At 41.7% G+C, this 16,714-nt stretch overlaps 1 protein-coding gene and 1 non-coding gene across 3 annotated transcripts in view; one reads left to right on the top strand and one right to left on the bottom strand.

Annotated features, from left to right (window-relative positions):
* The window catches only part of FRMD3 (FERM domain containing 3), a 237,131-nt gene that overhangs the window by 81,773 nt on the left and 138,644 nt on the right, over positions 1-16,714 (top strand). The window lies entirely within an intron of this gene.
* LOC139021390 (U6 spliceosomal RNA) lies at positions 10,874-10,981 on the bottom strand. The gene has a single exon (XR_011473494.1). It is a non-coding gene; the product is annotated as a U6 spliceosomal RNA (small nuclear RNA).

The following is a 16,714-nucleotide window of genomic DNA, read 5'->3' on the forward strand; positions in this document are numbered from 1 at the left end:
TGGGACCATCCAGATTACAACTCCTCAGATCCATAAGGGACACTCTCAGGGGGCAGACTTAGTGAGCACCAAAGCCCCACTGAAGCAAGTCTTGCCCCATAAGGGTGTCTCCAGCACAGAAGTTCTCCCACTGCAGACACAGCTGATTCTCATAGCCAATTGGCCTGGAGGTCAATTCCTCCCAGTGATACCTACAACAATCAAGGCTTACCTACAACAAGACTGTGCACAAAGCCCACAAAGGGGTGCACCAAGAGTGTCCACCTCAGGTAATTGGGGAGGCTGAGCCACTGGGCCCTATAGGAACTCCTAGCAGAGAAAGCCACTCTATCAACACAGGGAAGCATAAAAAATGTGGAGACAAAGAAACAGGTCACAAATGACAGAAATGGAGGAAAGCAAACGACTGGATATAGAGTTCAAAACCATGGTTATAATATTTTTCAAGAATTTTCTAGAAACCACCAATAAATTTAGTGAGACCCTCAATAACCCTTGAGGTTATGAAAAAGGACCAACTAGACATTAAGCATACACTGACTGAAATAAAGAATATTATACAGAGTTCCAACAGCAGACTAGAGGATCACAAGAATCAAGTCAACGATTTGAAATACGAAGTAGCAAAAAACACCCAACCGGAAAAACAAAAAGAAAAAAGAATCCAAAAATATGAAGATAGTGTAATGAGCCTCTGGGACAACTTCAAGCGTACCAACATCTGAATTATGTGTTTTCTCTTTTCCTAAGCCCACACCTGTGTTGAGTGATGTATGGCTACACAGGATCATGATAAACTTCTTTGCAAGGATAAATAGGGAGGCATTCTTCCCAGTGTATTTATCTCCCAAGAATAGAAGAAAGTAGTTTTGCTAAATGAATGAATTTCAAATGGTGAACTACCATGAATCTGACACAAGTTTGTGGAGGGAAAGGACAGGCCTCTTCTGGTGGCTTTTGGGGCAGACCCTTTGGATGGCACCTCTTTGACATGGCTAGTGCTGGCCAGCAATGTCTTATTAACTTATATCGAACATATTTTATATGGCATTTGAGTTGGTTAACAAGTAGTAGTAGAATAAGAATATTAAGAATAATGCAAGTAAGACTTAGGTTAAATGGAATGTCAAGAACATGGGGACAAACTGAATGCAAGCTTGCAGGCTGTATGACTTGCACAATTGTTGCGGGTGGGCCATGCATTTGTGAGCATCCTGGAAGGCAAATTGAAAAAGAAAATGTAATCTAACCATGAGAGAAAAATTTCACTGGTTACTATGGAAGGCAGATATTTCCCAGTGCTTCATTCCACCCCGGGGCTGCATAGACAGTAGCCCCAAGAACATCTTACAGTGAAACTGAAGCAGATTCCTAGCCTCTTATTTCTTGGCATCTGACTTCCAGAACCTGGTGTTAGCCCGCCACTTTGGGTCAGTGTGGTCCAAACACACAGCTTTCTTATGGCTGTATTGACTTTGGTTTGGGACAGTAAGAACTAACTTTAGTTCTGCTGAGCCAAAGGACACATGATTTTTGAAGGATGCTCCAAAGATAGCACATAGTGTTCCCTTCTATGCCTGGGAAGAATCGAAGAAGATGGGCCACATCTTAGTCCTGGCTTGAATTTCCTGAGGACATTTGGGCAGCTCTGATACCCCTAGGGAATCATCAGTCACTGCATGAGTCATGTGGGAAGCTAAGCCAGACCTAAGCTTGGTTTTCGGTATAAAAATGGTCACTTTGAGAGGGTGGGGGAAGGTCACTGGCTTGTCAGGAGTTGCTTGGTAGAACCCGCTCTTGGAGCAAAGTCCAGCTGTCTTGCATGAGCAAGTCCTATGGCCATGCTTGTGGGTCTTTCCAATTCCCTTTGGGGTAAATGTGCATTGTTTTGGGTCCTCCGGGGCTATGGCAGCCTGTTCACAACATTGAAGGAACCCCAAGTTAATCAGCTCTAAGTGCAGACTAGATTTTTCCCTTGTGCATTAATTACAGCATTTGAACATTTTTTTTAAAAGTAAGCAAAACCAAAGAAATATAATTTGAGTGACTGAAATACCTTTACTTATTCTGGAAACAATATGCAAATGTTGAGAAAATTAAAAAGAGCCCAGTAATCTCCTCCTATGGCTTTGAGAAATATTTTTTTCCTGTTTGCCAAACAGATGTACTCTCAGTAGACACAATACAAAAACCTTAGATGTTGCCCTAGCTGATTTGGCTCAGTGGATAGAGTGTCGGCCTGTGGATTGAAGTGCCTCAGGTTCGATTCTCACAAAGGGCACATGCCTGGGTTATGGGCTTGATCCCCAGTACAGGGTGTGCAGGAGGCAGCCGATCAATGATTCTCATCATTGATGTTTCTATCTCTCCATCTCCCTTCCTCTCTGAAATCAATAAAAATATATTTTTAAAAAAGCTTAGATATTAAAAACCATTTACGATTCTACCACCCAGAGACAACTGCTGTTAACATTTCCCCCTGTATTTATATTTAAAGCCATGTATATTTTTATGTTGATAATTATATCTCCATGGATAAATAGGAAGATTAATATGAATATCAAGATATGTCCCAGCAGTCTTTTAAAGACTATTGAAGATTCCAGGATCAGAGGGAATATTCCAGACATGCCACTGGGGAAAAGGTATAAAGATAAAGAGGATCTGGTGGATCTTGGCTTTACTTCCTGATAATTTAGAGCCTCATATTTTCTCATCTTTGAGAGCCATATAAATCTTCCCTTCATCTGCTATTGTAAGGACTTAAAGATGCAATGCACATGAGCATGGATGCCTGGCTGTTATTGCTGCTATTCTGACTATGAATAAACTGAGTCTCAGGGCAGGTAATGTGCGTAAGATCACACAGCTAGTGGTAAAGATAGGATTTGAACTTGAGTCTGTCTGGCTTTGGAGCTTATGTTCTTCATATAGCATTAAGTCACTGGCTAAAAAAAAGATTATTTTTATCCATATGTCCAGCATATTTTATTTCCTCTACATCATATGGGTGTAAGGAGTAGATGCCGATGCTTAGGAGTTCGTACCGGCCGTTTCTGGCAACTTCGAGGGAAGTGAAGCATTGCGTTCTCTGGTTGTACCACTCCCCTCTTGTAGTGACATCCACAGCTGGTGACATCTGCAGATAACAAGGGAGGAAGGGTTAATGTGTGTGTGTGTGTTTTCCCCAGGAAAATGGCAATGGATTTCATGCTTTAGGGGTGCTGACTACTATTTAGCAAAGGGGCTTTTCCCCACCAGATTAGGAAACAGATGTTTTCTGGTCCATTGAGGAATTTTAAAGGCTGGAAATACTTAAGAGTTATTTTCCAGGGCTGTTGCCCTCAATTCTTGGATTATGATTGCTCTGGCTGGGGTCCAGTGCTCTAGAGCTTTTAGTCTGCAGACACTGTTTCGTGTATTTATCCTCCTCTGCTCAATGTGACCTTTAAATCCTTAATTCATGGGAGCATAGTTCAGATTCAGGAACTGGGATTATTTTTGCTCCTTTCAACTCTAATAACTAATGTATCAGGGTCCTTGCCTGGTAATCTGTCTTGCAATCATTTTTTGTTATTATTATTATTAAATGTATTGTAGTGACATTGGTTAATAAGATTATCTAGGTTTCAAGTGTACATTTCTATGATACATGATCTGTATATTGCATAGTGTGCCTACCACCTAAAGTCATAATCTTCTGTCACCATAGATTTGGCCCTTCCATCCCAATTTCCTCTGGTAACCACCATACTGTTGTCTGTGTTTGTGAGTTTCAGTCTTATATCCCAAATATCCCACATATGAATGAAACATATGGTTCTTACGTTTTTCTGACTGACTTATTTCACTTAGCATGATATTCTCGAGGTCCATCTATGTTGTCGCAAATGACAGTATTTTATATTTTCTTATGGCTGAGTAGTATTCCATTGTATATACAGGGTGTTTCCAAAATGTATATACACTTTGAATAATTATTCATTTCAATGGGTTAAATCTGAAAAGAAAGAAATATCAATTGAGCCATCAGCTGTTAAAGTGTGTCTATATTTTTGGGGGCAATCCTGTATATATACCATATCTTCTTTATGTAATCATCTATTGAAGGACACTTTGATAGTTCCCATGTCTTGGCCACTATGAATAATGCTGCAGTGAACATAGGGGTACATGTATCTTTACAAATAATTTTTTTTCCAAAAAGTTTGGGTAGATACTCAGAAGAGGGTTTGCCCTCATTCACTGCTGGTGGGAATATAAATGGGTACAGCCACTGCGGGATCAGTCTTTACTGAGTTCAATCAGAATCTTTGACTTGTCAGGCATTCCCACTTTCTAAGCTGACATTTTGAAATAATAAAAACAAAGTCGCGTTAGCTAGAATTCATTGACTACTCATTCTCTCAGTCCGGATGGGATAGGTCATGATATAGTAAAAAAAGAACCCCCAGATCTCAGTGGCTTAATACATTTATTTTCTTGCTCATGCTCTAATGCCCTTTGTGGGTCTGTAGGGCTTTCTGTTCACCATTTTCACATAGTGATCCAGGGTGATGGAGGTGCCATTTTCATGCTTCCATGACCACCATAGTAGTGGGAAGGGAATGAATATATCATTGGCTCTTAAAGCTTCCTTGGCCAGCACAAGCACATGGCCAAGACTTATTTCAAATGGAGCTAGAAAGTGCAATTCTATCATGTTCCTGGAAGGAGAGGAGAATCAGAATACTTGGGAACCGCCCTGATGACCACCATTCCTTCTGGGTACCAGACTGTGTTAGGTGCCTCACATATGTCACCTGTCATCTTCACCCCAATGCTGCAAGGCAGTGATCCTATTTCCATATTATAGATGTGAAAAGAGACTCAGAGAGGTAAGATGAGATGCCCATAGGCACACTGTGGTGGGACTGAAATCAAGTCTGTCTGATACTGAAATTTATATACTTCCCTCTATGTTATACTGCCTTTGAGAGTTTAGACTTTCACTTTTCCCCCAAACTACACATTTCCCATGGATAATAATGTTGCCAGTTAATACTCCTCCTGTGATAGATTTTTAGAGGCCCTATGATTAGGGAAAATTGCCTTGGGAGGCTGATGGCCCCATTAGAGTGTCCAGCTGGAAGCTGGTCTACTGAATCATGTGTGTAGGGATGTGGAGAGCCCTGAGGTGACTAAAGAAGTGGGGGTCTTTGGGGGCAGTCAGAAACTGGACAAATACTATCCTTGGTCATTTGACTCTAAGGATCACAATGTGACTGTTATACTGAGGCTAACACACTGATTACATTTGTCTTTACAAAAGGAGATTTGTGTTTTATATATGTAAGTGACTATTTGTATATGATCTGGATTGTAGAATTAGAGTGGTCAGTGGCTAAAAAGAAGTATAGATCTGGTCTCTTCTGGTGATAGAGATAAGAGTGTTCTCTTGGGCAGCCAGTCTGTACCAACAAACCTACAACCCACTGATGTCCAAGATCACCTTTTCTGGTTCTCATGATGACTATTACCCGGGAAATAGTGCCACTGAGGTGGAAGTGAGTGAATTTTGGGATTTTGAGGTAGATCTTGAAAAGAAATTTCCTGCTTGAAAAAACACTCAGAATTATAATGAAGTGGGGATAAGGACACATATGTAATAACTTAATAAAGAAATTAAAAAAGAATTATAATGAAATGAATTTGAGTTAGTAGATTAGTGTCTCCTATCTGGTCTCCTTCCCAGCTTCTCCTTACTTTATATACACTACTCCTAATGTTACCTAAGTTAACTTACTGATAACTTATTGTCACCTGCTGACTAGATAACTTCTGATGGCTTCTCATTGCCTACAGGATAAATGTCAAACACCTTAGCAAAGCACACATAGCTCTTTGCGACTCTATCTTTACCTACTAATAAAATATTCATAATGTGTATGCAGCGGTGCTGTTCAGGAAGTTTCTGCATAACAGAGGAAGAATTTTTTTTAAATCCTCACCTGAGGATATTTTTCCATTGATTTTTAGAGAGAGTGGGAAGGAGGGAAGGAAAGACAGAAACATCGGTATGAGAGAAGCATATCAATTGGTTGCTTCCTGTTCATGCACCTTACCAGGGCCCAGGCCAGGGAGGAACCTGCAACTGAGGTGCATGCCATTGACAGGAGTCAAACCTGGGGCCCTTTGTTATGCAGGCCTACTCTCTATCCACTGAGCCAAACTGGCTGGGGCCAGAGGACCCATTTTTAACTACCCACCAAACAAGAAGACAATTCCTGCTAAGAGGGTGTAGAGAGAAACTCAGTCTTCCTCTTGTGTTTTTCCTTTACTCTCACACTACTCATACTCATAATGCTGCTGACTCCAAATGTGTGGGCTCCCCCTCCACCCCCCACTACAAGCAATTCTCAGACACCAGCTTGTTTTCCTATAATGTAACTCAAATTTGACACTATTTTCCTGAAGATAGCATCAGACCCCACAAGCAGAGGTCTCAGTCTCATGAGGCTGCCAATCACTAGTAGATCCCCAGGTTACCCAAAACTTCTGCCTGACTTGGCTACAAGTTGGGGGTTCCCATGACCTCCTTCTCTTTGGATTTGATTATTTGCTCACAGAACCCAGGGAAACATATACTTATCAAGGATTTTATAAAGGATATGATGAACAGCCACATAGAGAGATACATTGAACTAGGTCTGTAAGGGTCATGGTGCAAAAGCATCTGTCCCTGTGGAGGCGGGCTGTGTCACCCTCCCAGGACGTGTTTGCCAACCTAAAAGCTCTTGGAACCTCATGTTTTCTGGATTTTATGGAGACTTCATCACATAGGCATGATTAATCATTAACTCCACGTCTAGCCCCTTTCCCCTCTCTGGAGAATGAGGGTTGGTGCTGAAAATATCAAGCTTCTAATTATGGCTTGGCCTTTTTGTTGACTAGCCTTCAGTCCAGGAGCTATCCAGGAGTCACCTTATTAGTACAGGAGATACTGCTATCACCTAGGAAATTTCAAGGGATTTAGGAATTATGTGTCAGGAACCAGGGTCACAAATCAAATATTAGAACAAAAGATGCTCTTAGTGCTCATATCACTTAGGAAATCATAAGGGTTTTAGGAGCTCTGTGCCACCCACTCAGCAATATGCTGCTGTTGTGGAGAGAAGCTAACTACAAGAAAGATGGCGGAGATGGAGTAGTCCCTTTAGCAGTGGTTCTCAACCTTCTGGCCCTTTAAATACAGTTCCTCATGTGTGACCCAACCATAAAATTATTTTCATTGCTACTTCATAACTGTAATGTTGCTACTGTTATGAATCGTAATCTAAATATCTGATATGCAGGATGGTTTTAGGCGACCCCTGTGGAAGGGTCGTTCGACGCCAAAGGGGTCACGACCCACATGTTGAGAACCGCTGCAGAGACACAGGGGATTCAGTGTTTTATAACCATTCACTGACTGTGTCCAACGAAGACTGAGGGCTCTCTCTGGCCTAAAAATAAGCCAGAAGTAGGCTCCTCATTGTAGGCCAGACCTGAGTGATTACTGAGAACAGAGGATCTAAATTCAGTCATTATAGGGGTCCTCCCTTGGTCACTGGTCATTGTTTATGGTGTTGCCATGTACATAAGGAAGACTAATTGGAAACTAAGATCATAACCTGCTCTGTAGCCTGTATTGACACTATCCATTTATGGATATTAAATATTTTATGGCTCCCATGGCCTAAACTATATTTTATCACATTATTCAAATCTTAAGTCAAAAATAAATTATTTTATATATAGTCTCCCAGATTGGATTTGGCCTCCCAAGCGTCAAGATTCTGCAGCTTAGAATGGGTAGGTCTGGTGAACACCTATCTTTTTGACTCATAGATACCTTTTTTAAAAAATTAAATTTATTAGGTTAACATTAGTAAATAAGATTGTATAGATTTCAAGTATACAATTCTAAGATATATCATCTGTATATTGCATTGTGTGCCCATCACCCAAAGTCAAATCTTCTTCAATCACCATATATTTGACCCCATTTATCCTTTACTCCTCCCCCTCCTTCCCTCTGATACCACCATATTGTTGTCTGTACCTATGAGTTTTTGTTTTTCTTGTATGTTCAATTTTATATCCCACACATAGTGAAATCATATAGAACTTGACTTTTTGCGTCTGACTTATTTCACTTAGCATGATAGTCTCAAGATTCATCCATGTTGTTACAAACGGCAGTATTTTATCTTTCTTTATCCAATCATCTATTGAAAGACACTTGGGTTGTTTTCATACCTTGGCCACTGTGAATGATGCTGCAGTGAACACGGGGTGCATATATCACAGATGCCTTTTTAAAAGTTCACATGTGTCTGAAGGTGCAGTTCATACAAAGGATTAGGGTTTGAGGCATCTCCTCTCTTCATCCAGAAGAATTTTCTTCTCTGGACCTTTTACAGCTATTCCTTGTGGCGAACCTGAGGCACAGCCCAGAGGCAGGAGCGACTCCTGATGGCCTCTGAACTGTGTGACATATAGAACAAGGAAGACTGCTTCTACATCTTACCCTCCATGAGGAAGAAATACTCCATGTGGTTCCTGAGAAAAGAGGATCTAGACCAGCAGTTCTCAACCTGTGGGTCGCGACCCTTTTGGCGGTTGAACGACCCTTTCCCAGGGGTCGCCTAAGACCATCCTGCATATCAGATATTTACATTATGATTCATAACACTAGCAACATTACAGTTATGAAGTAGCAACGAAAATAATTTTATGGTTGGGGTCACAACATGAGGAACTATATTTAAAGGGCCAGAAAGTTGAGAACCACTGATCTAGACTCTACCTGTGTGTCTTGACCCCTGAAAATACATCCTGCATATCAGATATTTACATTACTATTCATAACAGTAGCAAAATTACAGTTATGAAGTAGCAACAAAAATAATTTTATGGTTGGGGGTTACCACAACATGAGGAACTGTATTAAAGGGTCGTGGCATTAGGAAGGTTGAGAACCACTGATAAAGTCAGTCGTGAGAGGGGTCTAATTCAGATGCTGTGCCCTGGGTCATGCCTGATTGCAGGTAGGTCCACATTTGCGTGGAGAAAACACTCACTCTTCCTGAGACATGTAGACTAGACAGAGGGAAACTACCTGTGGCTCTTCCTGAGTCCCCATGTTCAAGACCCATTTAGCTCATCTGTAAATAACAACCATGAGTTTTCCCAAATAGCTGGTAAGTGCTCACTTCAGCAATTTAAAAAATGGAATTTATAGGTTTTGTCTCTTTGGGGCAATACTCTCTGAGCTTAGCCACCCCATACTTTGTGGCTTGCTTTGAAAAATACATTTTATTTTTTGGAAAACTCAGTAAGGTGTTTCCTTGAGTCAGATCTTTTCTTGGTATGCTTAATAGTAAGGTAGCAGAAATTTTTAGCTGCGTATTGGCACTTCCAGTCTCCCAGGGAGTCTGCTTATAGCACTAGAACAGCCAGTGTGTGGGAGGTGAGGCAGAGAGTGGAGGCTGATTCTGCAAAAATGAAGTGTGTTTCCCACCTGGGCCCTTACATGCCCTCGTTCCCCCTCTTCCCTGGCTTCCTTTGATTCTGTACTCCCCTTTGTGCTTTTGAGGACACCCCCTGCTTTATGCATTTAGCTTGCTTTGTCACTTTCAATGATATACACATTTTGAAACAAATAATATGTCTGGTACAAACTAAATGCCTGGAGCAAAAAAGAAAAAGGACACTGGACTTTAAATATGCAAGTGTGTCTTGTCTTTCTGTTTCTTGGATTTTGTTCTGCTTCCATGGAAGACCAGATCTGTGCACCTTGGTTCAATGTGGAGTCTTAACCTGGTCAGAGGACGGTGGGGTCAGAGCTGTCTGGTGCTCTCTGTAGGAGGAACTGCTGTGGTGATGGATCAGTGACAGTTGTGAGAGCCAAATGGAACCTTCCCAGGCTTCCTGGTATTTTGGAAATAACTTTTGAGCTCAGTCATCAGTGAGAAAGAAAAGAGCAGGCATTTGTTTCCAGGACAGGAAGGTGGGTGGACCAAATGGTAAATAAAGTCTCAATGTTATAATTTTCAGTAAGTTAAAATGATGGCTCTTCTTATGGTGATCATGTGTCAAAATTTACTTAGCTCATGAATGAGGGAACTGGCAGGATGGCAAGGCTGATTCAAAGGAGCATATGGATCCTTGAATATAAATAGTCAATGAAACAAATCATGGCCCGAATAAGGTTTGCCAATACATGGTTGAGATATATAATCCTATCTAATAATAGACAAACAGGGTAATTGACCGTACCTTTGCTATGCCTCCCATTGGCTAATCAGTGTGATATGCAAATTAACTGCCAGCAAAGATGGCGGTCAATTTGCATACGTAGACTCCAAGCAGCGGAGCAAAGACTGAAGGCGAGCTGGAGCAGTGAAGATGGAAGATGGAAGGCAGCTCTGGCCGGGCCGTGAAGATGGAGGACAGAAGGCAGCTCTGGCCGGGGCCGTGAAGACGGAGGACAGAAGGCGGCTCCAGCCAGAGCGAAGGCCTGGGTCCCAGGTGCCGGAGGAAAACCGGTGCCCACAGCCAGGAGAAGGGAAGGCCTATTGCATGAATCTCTTTGTGCAACAGGCCTCTAGTGTTATATAATGTTATAAAGGTAAAACCATTACCTTTGGCTTATGGGACAAAACAATGGGCCAGAGATAATTTGCAGCTTATCAATCTTTTATAAGTTAGCATCTGACTTCATAGTCTGGACCCTAAAGAATAGTAAATATTGCCAATTTATATCCCATAAAGCATCAGGTGCCCATTTGTGGCTTTGCCAGACAATGCTCTATGTGACCGTGATTGGGCACCTAGTCATATTTTTTTTCTCTATGTGGAACACTTCATGAATTTGCGTGTCATCCTTGCACAGGGGGCCATGCTAATCTTCTCTATATCATTCCAATTTTAGTATATGTGCTGCTGAAGCGAGCATACCTAGTCATATTTTTGACTTATTTCCAAATTTAAGATAATTTTTCTTGACAGTACATAAGGGAACTGTTGCAGAAGGGGGGCCTCTGGTGAACATGTGAACAGTGTTCTGATATCTTGTTTGATATCTACTCTAGCTGGTTAGTTATTCTAGGGCCTCAGCGTTGTTGGTTTGCTTTCTCCTTTCTTTCCAGTGTGGAATGTTGTGACTATTTTCAGGGATGATGGCTGCTAGGAAAACCATCTGGATTGACATTCTTTTCCTGTCTAACTCTCTTGGAAAACTCCAGTCACAGAGTAAAAATGTATATCTTTAAATGGCATACTTATTTTTGGGAGGGCATAATTTAAAAACAAAACTGTATTTTTGCCTAGTTCCAGAATAGAGGTTTAAACGAATCTTGTTAAGTAACTGGTCTCAATAAAGAAAATGACTATTATATCTTTAAGATTATAAGCAACAACTATTTTTGTTTTTGAGTGGACAACTTTCAGATTTTCTCTTTATTGCCTCCTGAAGCAAGGCTTGCCTTGCTAATGGGCTGATCTCTTATTCATGCACAGGCACATGACACACAACCACACACATAATAGACCCTACTAATGAAGACTTCAGGAAAGAAAAAATGTGTCATTAATTTAGACACACTCGGTTCTTAGTTAAAAAAATACAGTAAAATCCTGTGAGTCCTTTGTAATGCCTGCTATGCACACTGTTTTATGTGACAATTACTTATTTTTAATTATATTTCAGGAGCTATGATTTGGCCGCCAGTGTGACTGAACTACAAACGATTTTTAATAGATTTCAACGATCACTTTTTTTCCTTAAAACTATCTGATTAAATCATACCAAGGAGTGAATGACTGAAAGAGCCTTCTTGAGGGTGTTTGAGGATTAGGGAAGAATTTTCTTATCTTGGATGACTTACTAGTGAGACTGTGTTCAGCAGGAGCTTTTTTATCTGAAACCTTGAACACCCCCCACTGGCTTCCTGGTTTGCGGTGGCTTTAGACCCCAGTTTTGAGATGCATCAACTTTCCCTTACGTAGGACACTTGATTTCATGAGAAGTTCCCTTTTCTAGACTAAGCTGGACAAGAGGATTTTCTGAGTGGGCCTGGATGTTTGAGTTCAGAAGGCCCCTGGGCACTGCATGGGGACAAAGAGGAAATGAAATGGAAGTCTCTGTGTGATGTTCACACCACGACCTGAATGTCAAGCATGTTTCTACCTAGTATGCATATTCCAGTATTTTCTGTCACCCTGTGGGTATGTGTGTGTATATGCACTTATGTGTCTGGGTCTGTGGGTACATGTATGTGTATATGCACACGCATATACATACATGCATATGTATATACACAGACATACATGTGTATGTGGTAATATGGTCATTTTATAAATTCATATACACTGAGATTAAAAAGTCATCATTGGAGTGATGGGCATCTGCAGAACTGGAGAAGCACTGAACAAGGAGCACTAAATAAGGGGTTCCGATATTAGCAGCTCATATTAATTATTGTTTTATTGTGCAAGGAGAAGTCATTATTGATTATTCATGGTGCAACAGTTTTTTTCCCCCTTGCTCTACATTAGGAACCATAAGAATCCCTAAACTTTTAGCCTAAGACATTGGGAGAGAATTGTTAATAACATGACATGTGTCTGCTTTGGTATGCGATCATTTGCTTTAAAAAGCTTGTTGACTTAATGATCCAGAAACACCACTGGTCTGCTGCCGGTTCAGCAGGAAGGGATGGCTGAGTGGAAGTTTACTGGGCTCATGCCATGTGCAAGGTGGTCACTGGGAACCATCTCCTTTAATGATGGACATTTGCAGTTGAGGAAACTCAGGTTCAGAGAGCCAAGTGGCTTGTCCCAGGTGACACAGCCAGGAAAGGCCAAGGCCGGGATGTGAACTGCAGTCCCTTTCTGTTTAATACCAGGGCCTGGGACAACAGGCCAAATTCTTTTTTTCTGACCCGTGGAGACCCGTGGTGCAACATCCTAAAAATAACCTTGAACTCCACTTGAGACTAAGATGGCCAAGAGTCCAGTACTCAAAGCACAGAACAACCTAGCTAGGAGTAGCATTCATCATTTAGTTTGGGGAGAAGTTATTTGTTAAAACAAATTGCTAAGCCTGCAGCCTTGAGGAAAGAAGTGTCAGAAGAAGCGTTTAGCCTCTCTTCAGCCTAGGACCCTCAAACAGTGCTGCGAGAAAGAGGAGGTGGGAAAGGGCGAGTTTGCCACGCTGAGCAAGATGGTGACTGTTGATGCATCCCCTTTGAAGAGTGTTGCTTGTAAGAAAGACAGGAGAGGGACAAGGCCTGGTTTTGGAAGAGGACCTAATCCTTTTTGCCATTATTTTATTGTCTCTCCTAACGTTTTGCTTCTACCATTATTGCTGAACATGCAGAGCTTTATGATGCAGTTAAAGGTCACTTCCACCCATGTCCTTTGTTAATACAATGCACGAAGCAGGCTCCAGTTGGCTTTGCTACTGTCCCTAGATTTTTCTTTTTCATAAAGAAACATTTTAAGAATAAAATGATTCAAGTGCTTCTATATTGTACTTGAACTTATATCCCTTTTATATTGTACCGGCAAACAGATATTTCTGCAGATTTGGGGTGAGTGACCTATGACCTTTGTTTCAAAAGTTTAACCTGCTGGGCTGGACAGCTTTGCGGGTACCCGAGGGCTGAGGCGACGGTGGCATTTTCTGTGGTGTGGGGTGAACTGTGATTCACACATTAAGCCTTGGAATGTGAGTGGGCAGATGGGGAGCGTGGGCCGGCCAGGCTGTGGGGAGGCCGCCACACAAAGGGCACAGTCACATTCCTCGGGGCCACCGGGGCGAGCATGCTGGCTGCTTGCCATCTGGCAGTGCTCTCTGGTATTCTCCTGGGAGTGGATGCCTGGATGCCTGGGAGCACAATGGTTCAGGGAGACACCGCTCCGGGCAAGGCCAGAGCTGTAGGCGCAGTTTATGGAGGAGGCTGCAGGGCTTCTGAAAAGATCCTCCTCCTGGGAAGAGGCGAGGCATCCAGAGCGTGGGAGCAGGGGAAGACCCTTGAATTGCAGTGTTTGGATTCTGGTCCTGCCAGATGTGTGGCAGGGTCCCCTCCAGCCACCAGATTTGGGGGGGGTGTTAGGGGAAGGAGATTGGGTGAAGGGTTCAGGTAATTGATGGGATGTCCGGTGCCTAGTGAGGATTGTTTGTGCTTGGAGTGGCTCCACGTTCCTTCTGAAGAGTCCCAGGATTTCTCTGAATAAGGCAGAGCCTCACATTTTAAGTGTCCTCTCTTTACAGGATGCTGTGCTAGCAGCTGGCAAGCACACTGTTTACCACGCAGTGATATTTTGATAAGAGCTCATTCCTGAAAGGCAAATGGAAACTTCCAATTAGAACTCAGCCCAGGTCATGGGGTGAGATTTCAGAAAAATAACACCGAATGCAGACACAAAACTGGGAAAGCCAAAATTCTAAGGGAGCTGCAAGATTGCAGAAATTAAAAGTGGTGACAAATACCATATGATTTCACTTACATGTGGAACCTAAGAAACAAAATAAACGAACAAACAAAACAGAAACAAACTCAAAGATACAGAGAACAAACTGATGGTTGTCAGATGGGAGGGGTTAGGGGCTGAGTAAAAAAGGGAGGGGATTACAAATTGCCAGTTATAAAAGCAGTCATGGTGTTGTAAAGGATAGGGAATAAAGTCAATTATATTGTAATAACTATGTATGGTGTGAGATGGGAACTAGACTTATTGGGGCGACCACTTCATAAGTTATATAAGTGTCTAATCACTTATATACCTGACATTAAATAACATTGTATGTCAACTATAATTGAAAAATAAAAAAATAAACTAAAATAAAAGGGGCAGAAAAAAGAGAAGGCCAAGGCAAGTGGCACTTTTGACACCGTTATAGGTTCCTGGGAACTAAAAGGGCAGAGATGTGAAATGTTTAATCTCAGTGTTAAAAAAAGAAAAAGAAACACAACTGAACAATAAAGTTGTTTAATATGATAACATACAAAGTAAAAAGTTAGAATAGAAAAAAAATCTGAACAGAACGAGGAAGAGAAGCACTGAAAGCCAATTAAGATAAATTCAAACTTGAGACTTCAATTGTTTGTCATAGAGTTTTTAAGGAAACAAAGATGAATTTGAGGACAGAACAAGTCATCCTAGCTGATAGTCCTGGAAATGTCCTAGAATACATTATTCCCATGGGAATAATAACCATTGGAAGTACACGTGGTGGTAGTTTCATTTTGCACAATGAGAACACTATCACACCAATGTCATCTTCATTTACGGCTGGAAGTCTTGCCGGGGGGAGGGAAGTAGGACATCGACAGCGGGTGCTGTTCTGAAACGTCCACGCTCTCATACAGTTGCACAAGCTAGAAATGCTTGGTCTGAAACACAGCTGCTTCTTAACTGGGTTCACCAAGGACCAGTGGATCCCACCCACGGGAAGTGTAACTCAGTGTGGACTTGCAGGACATATTATGTATATCAAAGGGCTCCTATGTCATTTTATATAAATCAGTAAAACCTCATTGTTGAAATGAGGGATCAAAGCATAACATTCCTAGTGGGGTCAGATAGGTGATCTGAATGGACTAATGGGAGCAGAGTGGGTGCCCAGCCAAGGGGAAGCCATGTGACATACTCCAGCTCACTGCCATGAGCATGCTAAGCTGGTGTTACCTGCTCAGGAGAGTATTCAAAGGAGGCCAGCTTTTCAGGTTTTAGGGGAAATGTTCTGATTTTTCAATGTTGGCTTTTAGGACATCAAAAGATATGGTTGTTGGGCCACCTGTGTGCTAACTCTGGCTTAAACTTTAAAGGAGATAACAGGCTAATGTTTGGTGGCTCCTTGATGTGAAATGAAAGAGTTTCTTTTTAAAGTCAAACAAGTTTGTGAAACTAAAATGAATTTTTCTTTAATCTTGATCATAATTGTGTAATGTTAACAACTTGAGGAATAGATACCTAGAGAGACTTGTGGTGTGTCAGATTACTAATTACTCTTCTCTACTCTGAACATTAGTCAGATCTTTGTGATCTGTTGTGCCTAGACACATTTCATGTATATTTATGTATACATATATAGATATACATGGACAAAAGTTCCTCAGTGTGGCTTGTAGTACTGATTACTCACTTTCCACCACGTTGAGATGATCCTTGGGTTTTATTTGGCAGGTATGATGGGCTGCAGGAGGACGGGCGGTGGCAGAAAGAGGGCTATACTTTCGCAAGTTCTCTCTGCACTAGCTTGTAAGATAAAGAGGAGCAGAGAATTTGGTAGGCAGGAGTCACTTGAAGTTATTTCAGTCATAGTTGTTGAGGCCAAGGGTAGGGCTATGATAAGGAAGGGCTGGGTAAAAGCATCATGGGTTGTATAGAATAAGACAGGATTTAGTAGTGATTAGCAATGGGAAACAAAGGAGTTCATGGCAATTGCAAAGCTTCAATGCTAAGAAACTGGCAAATGGTGATGAGGAGAAGCGGTTGGCGAGTAGCAGGGTTCAGTGGATCAGGGACGATGAGTTTGGCTTGGGACCTGTTGATTTACAGGTGAGACGTCCAGTCTGGTTATAGAGCTTCAGAGTCATTTGCTTCACATGGAAGCCACAGTGGGATCTAGGAGGCTGGTGAGATCTTCGAGCAAAGACAAACAGAGATCAGAGGGAAAGAC

The sequence above is a fragment of the Myotis yumanensis genome, unplaced genomic scaffold (assembly GCF_028538775.1).
Source record: "Myotis yumanensis isolate MYYU_CA2020_CCGP unplaced genomic scaffold, mMyoYum1.0.hap1 SCAF_12, whole genome shotgun sequence".
Taxonomy (NCBI): domain Eukaryota; kingdom Metazoa; phylum Chordata; class Mammalia; order Chiroptera; family Vespertilionidae; genus Myotis; species Myotis yumanensis.